We start from the raw sequence: 13988 nt of genomic DNA, 5'->3' as shown, positions 1-13988 counted from the left end.
ACATTTTCGGGCTTTCCAAGTTTTTGGGAGTGATTTTCAAGCACCTCCAAAGTATATTTTCGGTCTTTCCAAGTATTTCGGAGTGATTTTCAAGCATCTCCAAAGTACATTTTCGGTCTTTCCAAGTATTTCGGAGTGATTTTCAAGCATCTCTAAAGTACATTTTCGGTCTTTCCAAGCATTTCGGAGTGATTTTCAAGCATCTTTAAAGTACATTTTCGGTCTTTCCAAGTATTTCGGGGTGATTTTCAAGCATCTTTAAAGTACATTTTCAGTTATTCCAAGTATTTGGAAGTGATTTTCAAGCCTCGCCAAAGAACATTTTCAGTCTTTCCAAGTTCTTGGGGGGCTTTTCAAGCATCTCCAAAGGACATTTTTGAGCTTTTCAAGTATTTTGAGTGATTTTCAAGTGACTCCAAAGTATATTTTCAGTCTTTTCAAGTACTTCTAAGCGATTTTTAAGCATCTCCATAGTACATTTTCTTTCTTTCCAAGTACTTGGAAAAGATTTTCAAGCATCTCCAAAGTACATTTCCGGTCTTTTTAAGGACTTAAGGGGTATTTTTATGCTCTTTGATAGATATTTAAACAAAACCATGTGAATTATCATCCAGCATGCAAATTTTTGTGCTTAACTTGGAAGTTTATACTTGAAATCAGCAATTTTGTTTTGAAAAAAACCTCAAAAATTGCCTATTTTTGAACGCTTGTAACTTTTTTGTTTTACGTCCTACGTTAAATTTGACCCCCATGTTGACGGTCCTACGTCAAATTTCCTTTCTTTTGCTGAAAACGGCGTCCTTTTATCTCTTCTAGTTTTCGAGCTATTCACGTTTAAAGTTGGAGGTTTTTTCAGAAAAAGAGCATTTACGTTATTTCGGCCCGAATTGAGCTATCGAGCTAGGCATTCCTCTAAGCATTTCGCCTAGCTTCTTTGGTCATTTTGAACGTTTCCAACGAGCATTTCCGGTCTTTCCAAGTATTTCGGAGTGATTTTCAAGCATCTCCAAAGTACATTTTCGGGCTGTCCAAGTATTTGGGAGTGATTTTCAAGCACCTCCAAAGTATATTTTCGGTCTTTCCAAGTATTTCGGAGTGATTTTCAAGCATCTCTAAAGTACATTTTCGGTCTTTCCAAGCATTTCGGAATGATTTTCGAGCATCTTTAAAGTACATTTTCGGTCTTTCCAAGTATTTCGGGGTGATTTTCAAGCATCTTTAAAGTACATTTTCAGTTATTCCAAGTATTTGGAAGTGATTTTCAAGCCTCGCCAAAGAACATTTTCAGTCTTTCCAAGTTCTTGGGGGGCTTTTCAAGCATCTCCAAAGGACATTTTTGAGCTTTTCAAGTATTTTGAGTGATTTTCAAGTGACTCCAAAGTATATTTTCAGTCTTTTCAAGTACTTCTAAGCGATTTTTAAGCATCTCCATAGTACATTTTCTTTCTTTCCAAGTACTTGGAAAAGATTTTCAAGCATCTCCAAAGTACATTTCCGGTCTTTTTAAGGACTTAAGGGGTATTTTTATGCTCTTTGATAGATATTTAAACAAAACCATGTGAATTATCATCCAGCATGCAAATTTTTGGGCTTAACTTGGAAGTTTATACTTGAAATCAGCAATTTTGTTTTGAAAAAAACCTCAAAAATTGCCTATCTTTGAACGCTTGTTACTTTTTTGTCTTTCGTCCTACGTTAAATTTGACCCCCATGTTGACGGTCCTACGTCAAATTTCCTTTCTTTTGCTGAAAACGGCGTCCTTTTATCTCTTCTAGTTTTCGAGCTATTCACGATTAAATTTGGAGGTTTTTTCAGAAAAAGAGCATTTACGTTATTTCGGCCCGAATTGAGCTATCGAGCTAGGCATTCCTCTAAGCATTTCGCCTAGCTTCTTTGGTCATTTTGAACGTTTCCAACGAGCATTTTCGGTCTTTCCAAGTATTTCGGAGTGATTTTCAAGCATCTCCAAAGTACATTTTCGGGCTTTCCAAGTATTTGGGAGTGATTTTCAAGCACCTCCAAAGAATATTTTCGGTCTTTCCAAGTATTTCCGAGTGATTTTCTAGTATCTCCAAAGTACATTTTCGGTCTTTCCAAGTATTTCGGAGTGATTTTCAAGCATCTCTAAAGTACATTTTCGGCCTTTCCAAGTATTTCGGAGTGATTTTCAAGCATCTTTAAAGTACATTTTCGGTCTTTCCAAGTATTTCGGGGTGATTTTCAAGCATCTTTAAAGTACATTTTCAGTTATTCCAAGTATTTGGAAGTGATTTTCAAGCCTCGCCAAAGAACATTTTCTGTCTTTCCAAGTACTTGGGGGGCTTTTCAAGCATCTTCAAAGGACATTTTTGAGCTTTTCAAGTATTTTGAGTGATTTTCAAGTGACTCCAAAGTATATTTTCAGTCTTTTCAAGTACTTCTAAGCGATTTTTAAGCATCTCCATAGTACATTTTCGGTCTTTCCAGGTACTTGGAAAAGATTTTCAAGCATCTCCGAAGTACATTTTCGGTCTTTTTAAGGACTTAAGGGGTATTTTTATGCTCTTTGATAGATATTTAAACTAAACCATGCAGATTACCATCCAGCATGCAAATTTTTGTGCTTAACTTGGAAGTTTATACTTGTTCAGCAATTTTGTTTTGAAAAAAACCTCAAAAATTGCCTATCTTTGAACGCTTGTTACTTTTTTGTCTTTCGTCCTACGTTAAATTTGACCCCCATGTTGACGGTCCTACGTCAAATTTCCTTTCTTTTGCTGAAAACGGCGTCCTTTTATCTCTTCTAGTTTTCGAGCTATTCACGATTAAATTTGGAGGTTTTTTCAGAAAAAGAGCATTTACGTTATTTCGGCCCGAATTGAGCTATCGAGCTAGGCATTCCTCTAAGCATTTCGCCCAGCTTCTTTGGTCATTTTGAACGTTTCCAACGAGCATTTTCGGTCTTTCCAAGTATTTCGGAGTGATTTTCAAGCATCTCCAAAGTACATTTTCGGGCATTCCAAGTATTTGGGAGTGATTTTCAAGCACCTCCAAAGAATATTTTCGGTCTTTCCAAGTATTTCCGAGTGATTTTCTAGCATCTCCAAAGTACATTTTCGGTCTTTCCAAGTATTTCGGAGTGATTTTCAAGCATCTCTAAAGTACATTTTCGGCCTTTCCAAGTATTTCGGAATGATTTTCAAGCATCTTTAAAGAACATTTTCGGTCTTTCCAAGTATTTAGGGGTGATTTTCAAGCATCTTTAAAGTACATTTTCAGTTATTCCAAGTATTTGGAAGTGATTTTCAAGCCTCGCCAAAGAACATTTTCAGTCTTTCCAAGTACTTGGGGGGCTTCTTAAGCATCTCCAAAGGACATTTTTGAGCTTTTCAAGTATTTTGAGTGACTTTCAAGTGACTCCAAAGTATATTTTCAGTCTTTTCAAGTACTTCTTAGCGATTTTTAAGCATCTCCATAGTACATTTTCGGTCTTTCCAAGTACTTGGAAAAGATTTTCAAGCATCTCTAAAGTACATTTTAGGTCTTTTTAAGGACTTAAGGGGTATTTTTATGCTCTTTGATAGATATTTAAACTAAACCATGTAGATTATCATCCAGCTTGCAAATTTTTGTGCTAAACTTGGAAGTTTTTACTTGAAATCAGCAATTTTGTTTTGAAAAAAACCTCAAAAATTGCCTATCTTTGAACGCTTGTTACTTTTTTGTCTTTCGTCCTACGTTAAATTTGACCCCCATGTTGACGGTCCTACGTCAAATTTCCTTTCTTTTGCTGAAAACGGCGTCCTTTTATCTCTTCTAGTTTTCGAGCTATTCACGTTTAAAGTTGGAGGTTTTTTCAGAAAAAGAGCATTTACGTTATTTCGGCCCGAATTGAGCTATCGAGCTAGGCATTCCTCTAAGCATTTCGCCTAGCTTCTTTGGTCATTTTGAACGTTTCCAACGAGCATTTTCGGTCTTTCCAAGTATTTCGGAGTGATTTTCAAGCATCTCTAAAGTACATTTTCGGCCTTTCCAAGTATTTCGGAATGATTTTCAAGCATCTTTAAAGAACATTTTCGGTCTTTCCAAGTATTTAGGGGTGATTTTCAAGCATCTTTAAAGTACATTTTCAGTTATTCCAAGTATTTGGAAGTGATTTTCAAGCCTCGCCAAAGAACATTTTCAGTCTTTCCAAGTACTTGGGGGGCTTCTTAAGCATCTCCAAAGGACATTTTTGAGCTTTTCAAGCATTTTGAGTGATTTTCAAGTGACTCAAAAGTATATTTTCAGTCTTTTCAAGTACTTCTAAGCGATTTTTAAGCATCTCCATAGTACATTTTCGCTCTTTCCAATTACTTGGAAAAGATTTTCAAGCATCTCCAAAGTACGTTTTCGGTCTTTTTAAGGACTTAAGGGGTATTTTTATGCTCTTTGATAGATATTTAAACTAAACCATGTAGATTATCATCCAGCTTGCAAATTTTTGTGCTAAACTTGGAAGTTTTTACTTGAAATCAGCAATTTTGTTTTGAAAAAAACCTCAAAAATTGCCTATCTTTGAACGCTTGTAACTTTTTTGTCTTTCGTCCTACGTTAAATTTGACCCCCACGTTGACGGTCCTACGTCAAATTTCCTTTCTTTTGCTGAAAACGGCGTCCTTTTATCTCTTCTAGTTTTCGAGCTATTCACGTTTAAAGTTGGAGGTTTTTTCAGAAAAAGAGCATTTACGTTATTTCGGCCCGAATTGAGCTATCGAGCTAGGCATTCCTCTAAGCATTTCGCCTAGCTTCTTTGGTCATTTTGAACGTTTCCAACGAGCATTTTCGGTCTTTCCAAGTATTTCGGAGTGATTTTCAAGCATCTCCAAAGTACATTTTCGGGCTTTCCAAGTATTTCGGAGTGATTTTCAAGCATCTCCAAAGTACATTTTCGGGCTTTCCAAGTATTTGGGAGTGATTTTCAAGCACCTCCAAAGTATATTTTCGGTCTTTCCAAGTATTTCGGAGTGATTTTCAAGCATCTCCAAAGTACATTTTCGGTCTTTCCAAGTATTTCGGAGTGATTTTCAAGCATCTTTAAAGTACATTTTCGGTCTTTCCAAGTATTTCGGGGTGATTTTCAAGCATCTTTAAAGTACATTTTCAGTTATTCCAAGTATTTGGAAGTGATTTTCAAGCCTCGCCAAAGAACATTTTCAGTCTTTCCAAGTACTTGGGGAGCTTTTCAACCATCTCCAAAGGACATTTTTGAGCTTTTCAAGTATTTTGAGTGATTTTCAAGTGACTCCAAAGTATATTTTCAGTCTTTTCAAGTACTTCTAAGCGATTTTTAAGCATCTCCATAGTACATTTTCGGTCTTTCCAAGTACTTGGAAAAGATTTTCAAGAATCTCCAAAGTACATTTTCGGTCTTTTTAAGGACTTAAGGGGTATTTTTATGCTCTTTGATAGATATTTAAACTAAACCATGCAGATTACCATCCAGCATGCAAATTTTTGTGCTTAACTTGGAAGTTTATACATGAAATCAGCAATTTTGTTTTGAAAAAAACCTCAAAAATTGCCTATCTTTGAACGCTTGTAACTTTTTTGTCTTTCGTCCTACGTTAAATTTGACCCCCACGTTGGCGGTCCTACGTCAAATTTCCTTTCTTTTGCTGAAAACGGCGTCCTTTTATCTCTTCTAGTTTTCGAGCTATTCACGTTTAAAGTTGGAGGTTTTTTCAGAAAAAGAGCATTTACGTTATTTCGGCCCGAATTGAGCTATCGAGCTAGGCATTCCTCTAAGCATTTCGCCTAGCTTCTTTGGTCATTTTGAACGTTTCCAACGAGCATTTTCGGTCTTTCCAAGTATTTCGGAGTGATTTTCAAGCATCTCCAAAGTACATTTTCGGGCTTTCCAAGTATTTCGAAGTGATTTTCAAGCATCTCCAAAGTACATTTTCGGGCTTTCCAAGTATTTCGGAGTGATTTTCTAGCATCTCCAAAGTACATTTGCGGTCTTTCCAAGTATTTCGGGGTGATTTTCAAGCATCTTTAAAGTACATTTTCGGTCTTTCCAAGTATTTCGGGGTGATTTTCAAGCATCTTTAAAGTACATTTTCGGTCTTTCCAAGTATTTCGGGGTGATTTTCAAGCATCTTTAAAGTACATTTTTAGTTATTCCAAGTATTTGGAAGTGATTTTCAAGCCTCGCCAAAGAACATTTTCAGTCTTTCCAAGTACTTGGGGAGCTTTTCAAGCATCTCCAAAGGACATTTTTGAGCTTTTCAAGTATTTTGAGTGATTTTCAAGTGACTCCAAAGTATATTTTCAGTCTTTTCAAGTACTTCTAAGCGATTTTTAAGCATCTCCATAGTACATTTTCGGTCTTTCCAATTACTTGGAAAAGATTTTCAAGCATCTCCAAAGTACATTTTCGGTCTTTTTAAGGACTTAAGGGGTATTTTTATGCTCTTTGATAGATATTTAAACTAAACCATGCAGATTACCATCCAGCATGCAAATTTTTGTGCTTAACTTGGAAGTTTATACTTGAAATCAGCAATTTTGTTTTGAAAAAAACCTCAAAAATTGCCTATCTTTGAACGCTTGTTACTTTTTTGTCTTTCGTCCTACGTTAAATTTGACCCCCATGTTGACGGTCCTACGTCAAATTTCCTTTCTTTTGCTGAAAACGGCGTCCTTTTATCTCTTCTAGTTTTCGAGCTATTCACGTTTAAAGTTGGAGGTTTTTTCAGAAAAAGAGCATTTACGTTATTTCGGCCCGAATTGAGCTATCGAGCTAGGCATTCCTCTAAGCATTTCGCCTAGCTTCTTTGGTCATTTTGAACGTTTCCAACGAGCATTTTCGGTCTTTCCAAGTATTTCGGAGTGATTTTCAAGCATCTCCAAAGTACATTTTCGGGCTTTCCAAGTATTTGGGAGTGATTTTCAAGCACCTCCAAAGAATATTTTCGGTCTTTCCAAGTATTTCCGAGTGATTTTCTAGCATCTCCAAAGTACATTTTCGGTCTTTCCAAGTATTTCGGAGTGATTTTCAAGCATCTCTAAAGTACATTTTCGGCCTTTCCAAGTATTTCGGAATGATTTTCAAGCATCTTTAAAGAACATTTTCGGTCTTTCCAAGTATTTAGGGGTGATTTTCAAGCATCTTTAAAGTACATTTTCAGTTATTCCAAGTATTTGGAAGTGATTTTCAAGCCTCGCCAAAGAACATTTTCAGTCTTTCCAAGTACTTGGGGGGCTTCTTAAGCATCTCCAAAGGACATTTTTGAGCTTTTCAAGTATTTTGAGTGACTTTCAAGTGACTCCAAAGTATATTTTCAGTCTTTTCAAGTACTTCTTAGCGATTTTTAAGCATCTCCATAGTACATTTTCGGTCTTTCCAAGTACTTGGAAAAGATTTTCAAGCATCTCTAAAGTACATTTTAAGTCTTTTTAAGGACTTAAGGGGTATTTTTATGCTCTTTGATAGATATTTAAACTAAACCATGTAGATTATCATCCAGCTTGCAAATTTTTGTGCTAAACTTGGAAGTTTTTACTTGAAATCAGCAATTTTGTTTTGAAAAAAACCTCAAAAATTGCCTATCTTTGAACGCTTGTAACTTTTTTGTCTTTCTTCCTACGTTAAATTTGACCCCCATGTTGACGGTCCTACGTCAAATTTCCTTTCTTTTGCTGAAAACGGCGTCCTTTTATCTCTTCTAGTTTTCGAGCTATTCACGATTAAAGTTGGAGGTTTTTTCAGAAAAAGAGCATTTACGTTATTTAGGCCCGAATTGAGCTATCGAGCTAGGCATTCCTCTAAGCATTTCGCCTAGCTTCTTTGGTCATTTTGAACGTTTCCAACGAGCATTTTCGGTCTTTCCAAGTATTTCGGAGTGATTTTCAAGCATCTCCAAAGTACATTTTCGGGCTTTCCAAGTATTTCGGAGTGATTTTCAAGCATCTCCAAAGTACATTTTCGGGCTTTCCAAGTATTTGGGAGTGATTTTCAAGCACCTCCAAAGTATATTTTCGGTCTTTCCAAGTATTTCGGAGTGATTTTCAAGCATCTCCAAAGTACATTTTCGGTCTTTCCAAGTATTTCGGAGTGATTTTCAAGCATCTTTAAAGTACATTTTCGGTCTTTCCAAGTATTTCGGGGTGATTTTCAAGCATCTTTAAAGTACATTTTCAGTTATTCCAAGTATTTGGAAGTGATTTTCAAGCCTCGCCAAAGAACATTTTCAGTCTTTCCAAGTACTTGGGGAGCTTTTCAACCATCTCCAAAGGACATTTTTGAGCTTTTCAAGTATTTTGAGTGATTTTCAAGTGACTCCAAAGTATATTTTCAGTCTTTTCAAGTACTTCTAAGCGATTTTTAAGCATCTCCATAGTACATTTTCGGTCTTTCCAAGTACTTGGAAAAGATTTTCAAGAATCTCCAAAGTACATTTTCGGTCTTTTTAAGGACTTAAGGGGTATTTTTATGCTCTTTGATAGATATTTAAACTAAACCATGCAGATTACCATCCAGCATGCAAATTTTTGTGCTTAACTTGGAAGTTTATACATGAAATCAGCAATTTTGTTTTGAAAAAAACCTCAAAAATTGCCTATCTTTGAACGCTTGTTACTTTTTTGTCTTTCGTCCTACGTTAAATTTGACCCCCACGTTGACGGTCCTACGTCAAATTTCCTTTCTTTTGCTGAAAACGGCGTCCTTTTATCTCTTCTAGTTTTCGAGCTATTCACGTTTAAAGTTGGAGGTTTTTTCAGAAAAAGAGCATTTACGTTATTTCGGCCCGAATTGAGCTATCGAGCTAGGCATTCCTCTAAGCATTTCGCCTAGCTTCTTTGGTCATTTTGAACGTTTCCAACGAGCATTTTCGGTCTTTCCAAGTATTTCGGAGTGATTTTCAAGCATCTCCAAAGTACATTTTCGGGCTTTCCAAGTATTTCGAAGTGATTTTCAAGCATCTCCAAAGTACATTTTCGGGCTTTCCAAGTATTTCGGAGTGATTTTCTAGCATCTCCAAAGTACATTTGCGGTCTTTCCAAGTATTTCGGGGTGATTTTCAAGCATCTTTAAAGTACATTTTCGGTCTTTCCAAGTATTTCGGGGTGATTTTCAAGCATCTTTAAAGTACATTTTCGGTCTTTCCAAGTATTTCGGGGTGATTTTCAAGCATCTTTAAAGTACATTTTTAGTTATTCCAAGTATTTGGAAGTGATTTTCAAGCCTCGCCAAAGAACATTTTCAGTCTTTCCAAGTACTTGGGGAGCTTTTCAAGCATCTCCAAAGGACATTTTTGAGCTTTTCAAGTATTTTGAGTGATTTTCAAGTGACTCCAAAGTATATTTTCAGTCTTTTCAAGTACTTCTAAGCGATTTTTAAGCATCTCCATAGTACATTTTCGGTCTTTCCAATTACTTGGAAAAGATTTTCAAGCATCTCCTAAGTACATTTTCGGTCTTTTTAAGGACTTAAGGGGTATTTTTATGCTCTTTGATAGATATTTAAACTAAACCATGCAGATTACCATCCAGCATGCAAATTTTTGTGCTTAACTTGGAAGTTTATACTTGTTCAGCAATTTTGTTTTGAAAAAAACCTCAAAAATTGCCTATCTTTGAACGCTTGTTACTTTTTTGTCTTTCGTCCTACGTTAAATTTGACCCCCATGTTGACGGTCCTACGTCAAATTTCCTTTCTTTTGCTGAAAACGGCGTCCTTTTATCTCTTCTAGTTTTCGAGCTATTCACGATTAAATTTGGAGGTTTTTTCAGAAAAAGAGCATTTACGTTATTTCGGCCCGAATTGAGCTATCGAGCTAGGCATTCCTCAAAGCATTTCGCCTAGCTTCTTTGGTCATTTTGAACGTTTCCAACGACCATTTTCGGTCTTTCCAAGTATTTCGGAGTGATTTTCAAGCATCTCCAAAGTACATTTTCGGGCTTTCCAAGTATTTCGGAGTGATTTTCAAGCATCTCCAAAGTACATTTTCGGGCTTTCCAAGTATTTGGGAGTGATTTTCAAGCACCTCCAAAGTATATTTTCGGTCTTTCCAAGTATTTCGGAGTGATTTTCAAGCATCTCCAAAGTACATTTTCGGTCTTTCCAAGTATTTCGGAGTGATTTTCAAGCATCTTTAAAGTACATTTTCGGTCTTTCCAAGTATTTCGGGGTGATTTTCAAGCATCTTTAAAGTACATTTTCAGTTATTCCAAGTATTTGGAAGTGATTTTCAAGCCTCGCCAAAGAACATTTTCAGTCTTTCCAAGTACTTGGGGAGCTTTTCAACCATCTCCAAAGGACATTTTTGAGCTTTTCAAGTATTTTGAGTGATTTTCAAGTGACTCCAAAGTATATTTTCAGTCTTTTCAAGTACTTCTAAGCGATTTTTAAGCATCTCCATAGTACATTTTCGGTCTTTCCAAGTACTTGGAAAAGATTTTCAAGAATCTCCAAAGTACATTTTCGGTCTTTTTAAGGACTTAAGGGGTATTTTTATGCTCTTTGATAGATATTTAAACTAAACCATGCAGATTACCATCCAGCATGCAAATTTTTGTGCTTAACTTGGAAGTTTATACATGAAATCAGCAATTTTGTTTTGAAAAAAACCTCAAAAATTGCCTATCTTTGAACGCTTGTAACTTTTTTGTCTTTCGTCCTACGTTAAATTTGACCCCCACGTTGGCGGTCCTACGTCAAATTTCCTTTCTTTTGCTGAAAACGGCGTCCTTTTATCTCTTCTAGTTTTCGAGCTATTCACGTTTAAAGTTGGAGGTTTTTTCAGAAAAAGAGCATTTACGTTATTTCGGCCCGAATTGAGCTATCGAGCTAGGCATTCCTCTAAGCATTTCGCCTAGCTTCTTTGGTCATTTTGAACGTTTCCAACGAGCATTTTCGGTCTTTCCAAGTATTTCGGAGTGATTTTCAAGCATCTCCAAAGTACATTTTCGGGCTTTCCAAGTATTTCGAAGTGATTTTCAAGCATCTCCAAAGTACATTTTCGGGCTTTCCAAGTATTTCGGAGTGATTTTCTAGCATCTCCAAAGTACATTTGCGGTCTTTCCAAGTATTTCGGGGTGATTTTCAAGCATCTTTAAAGTACATTTTCGGTCTTTCCAAGTATTTCGGGGTGATTTTCAAGCATCTTTAAAGTACATTTTCGGTCTTTCCAAGTATTTCGGAGTGATTTTCAAGCATCTTTAAAGTACATTTTCAGTTATTCCAAGTATTTGGAAGTGATTTTCAAGCCTCGCCAAAGAACATTTTCAGTCTTTCCAAGTACTTGGGGAGCTTTTCAAGCATCTCCAAAGGACATTTTTGAGCTTTTCAAGTATTTTGAGTGATTTTCAAGTGACTCCAAAGTATATTTTCAGTCTTTTCAAGTACTTCTAAGCGATTTTTAAGCATCTCCATAGTACATTTTCGGTCTTTCCAAGTACTTGGAAAAGATTTTCAAGAATCTCCAAAGTACATTTTCGGTCTTTTTAAGGACTTAAGGGGTATTTTTATGCTCTTTGATAGATATTTAAACTAAACCATGCAGATTACCATCCAGCATGCAAATTTTTGTGCTTAACTTGGAAGTTTATACATGAAATCAGCAATTTTGTTTTGAAAAAAACCTCAAAAATTGCCTATCTTTGAACGCTTGTAACTTTTTTGTCTTTCGTCCTACGTTAAATTTGACCCCCACGTTGGCGGTCCTACGTCAAATTTCCTTTCTTTTGCTGAAAACGGCGTCCTTTTATCTCTTCTAGTTTTCGAGCTATTCACGTTTAAAGTTGGAGGTTTTTTCAGAAAAAGAGCATTTACGTTATTTCGGCCCGAATTGAGCTATCGAGCTAGGCATTCCTCTAAGCATTTCGCCTAGCTTCTTTGGTCATTTTGAACGTTTCCAACGAGCATTTTCGGTCTTTCCAAGTATTTCGGAGTGATTTTCAAGCATCTCCAAAGTACATTTTCGGGCTTTCCAAGTATTTCGAAGTGATTTTCAAGCATCTCCAAAGTACATTTTCGGTCTTTCCAAGTATTTCGGAGTGATTTTCAAGCACCTCCAAAGTACATTTTCGGTCTTTCCAAGTATTTCGGAGTGATTTTCAAGCATCTCTAAAGTACATTTTCGGTCTTTCCAAGTATTTCGGAGTGATTTTCAAGCATCTTTAAAGTACATTTTCGGTCTTTCCAAGTATTTCGGGGTGATTTTCAAGCATCTTTAAAGTACATTATCAGTTATTCCAAGTATTTGGAAGTGATTTTCAAGCCTCGCCAAAGAACATTTTCAGTCTTTCCAAGTACTTGGGGGGCTTTTCAAGCATCTCCAAAGGACATTTTTGAGCTTTACAAGTATTTTGAGTGATTTTCAAGTGACTCCAAAGTATATTTTCAGTCTTTTCAAGTACTTCTAAGCGATTTTTAAGCATCTCCATAGTACATTTTCGGTCTTTCCAAGTACTTGGAAAAGATTTTCAAGCATCTCCAAAGTACATTTTCGGTCTTTTTAAGGACTTAAGGGGTATTTTTATGCTCTTTGATAGATATTTAAACAAAACCATGTGAATTGTCATCCAGCATGCAAATTTTTGGGCTTAACTTGGAAGTTTATACTTGAAATCAGCAATTTTGTTTTGAAAAAAACCTCAAAAATTGCCTATTTTTGAACGCTTGTAACTTTTTTGTTTTACGTCCTACGTTAAATTTGACCCCCATGTTGACGGTCCTACGTCAAAATTCCTTTCTTTTGCTGAAAACGGCGTCCTTTTATCTCTTCTAGTTTTCGAGCTATTCACGTTTAAAGTTGGAGGTTTTTTCAGAAAAAGAGCATTTACGTTATTTCGGCCCGAATTGAGCTATCGAGCTAGGCATTCCTTCAAGCATTTCGCCTAGCTTCTTTGGTCATTTTGAACGTTTTCAACGAGCATTTTCGGTCTTTCCAAGTATTTCAGAGTGATTTTCAAGCATCTCCAAAGTACATTTTCGGTCTTTCCAAGTATTTCGGGGTGATTTTCAAGCATCTTTAAAGTACTTTTTCAGTTATTCCAAGTATTTGGAAGTGATTTTCAAGCCTCGCCAAAGAACATTTTCAGTCTTTCCAAGTACTTGGGGAGCTTTTCAAGCATCTCTAAAGTACATTTTCGGTCTTTCCAAGTATTTCGGGGTGATTTTCAAGCATCTTTAAAGTACATTTTCAGTTATTCCAAGTATTTGAAAATGATTTTCAAGCCTCGCCAAAGAACATTTTCAGTCTTTCCAAGTACTTGGGGGGCTGTTCAAGCATCTCCAAAGGACATTTTTGAGCTTTTCAAGTATTTTGAGTGATTTTCAAGTGACTCCAAAGTATATTTTCAGTCTTTTCAAGTACTTCTAAGCGATTTTTAAGCATCTCCATAGTACATTTTCGGTCTTTCCAAGTACTTGGAAAAGATTTTCAAGCATCTCCAAAGTACATTTTCGGTCTTTTTAAGGACTTAAGGGGTATTTTTATGCTCTTTGATAGATATTTAAACTAAACCATGTAGATTATCATCCAGCATGCAAACTTTTGTGCTTAACTTGGAAGTTTATACTTGAAATCAGCAATTTTGTTTTGAAAAGAACCTCAAAAATGGCCTATCTTTGAACGCTTGTAACTTTTTTGTCTTTCGTTCGGTGTTTCCAAGTATTTCGGAGTGATTTTCAAGCATCTCCTAAGTACATTTTCGGGCTTTCCAAGTATTTGGGAGTAATTTTCAAGCACCTCCAAAGTATATTTTCGGTCTTTCCAAGTATTTCGGAGTGATTTTCAAGCATCTCTAAAGTACATTTTCGGTCTTTCCAAGTATTTCGGAGTGATTTTCAAGCATCTCCAAAGTACATTTTCGGGCTTTCCAAGTTTTTGGGAGTGATTTCCAAGCACCTCCAAAGTATATTTTCGGCCTTTCCAAGTATTTCGGAGTGATTTTCTAGCATCTCCAAAGTACATTTTCGGTCTTTCCAAGTATTTCGGAGTGATTTTCAAGCATCTCT

This window comes from Anopheles coustani, unplaced genomic scaffold (assembly GCF_943734705.1).
Source record: "Anopheles coustani unplaced genomic scaffold, idAnoCousDA_361_x.2 scaffold_41_ctg1, whole genome shotgun sequence".
Lineage (NCBI taxonomy): Eukaryota > Metazoa > Arthropoda > Insecta > Diptera > Culicidae > Anopheles > Anopheles coustani.
The sequence above is the reverse complement of the archived record's forward strand: the minus strand, read 5'-3'. Positions refer to the sequence as shown.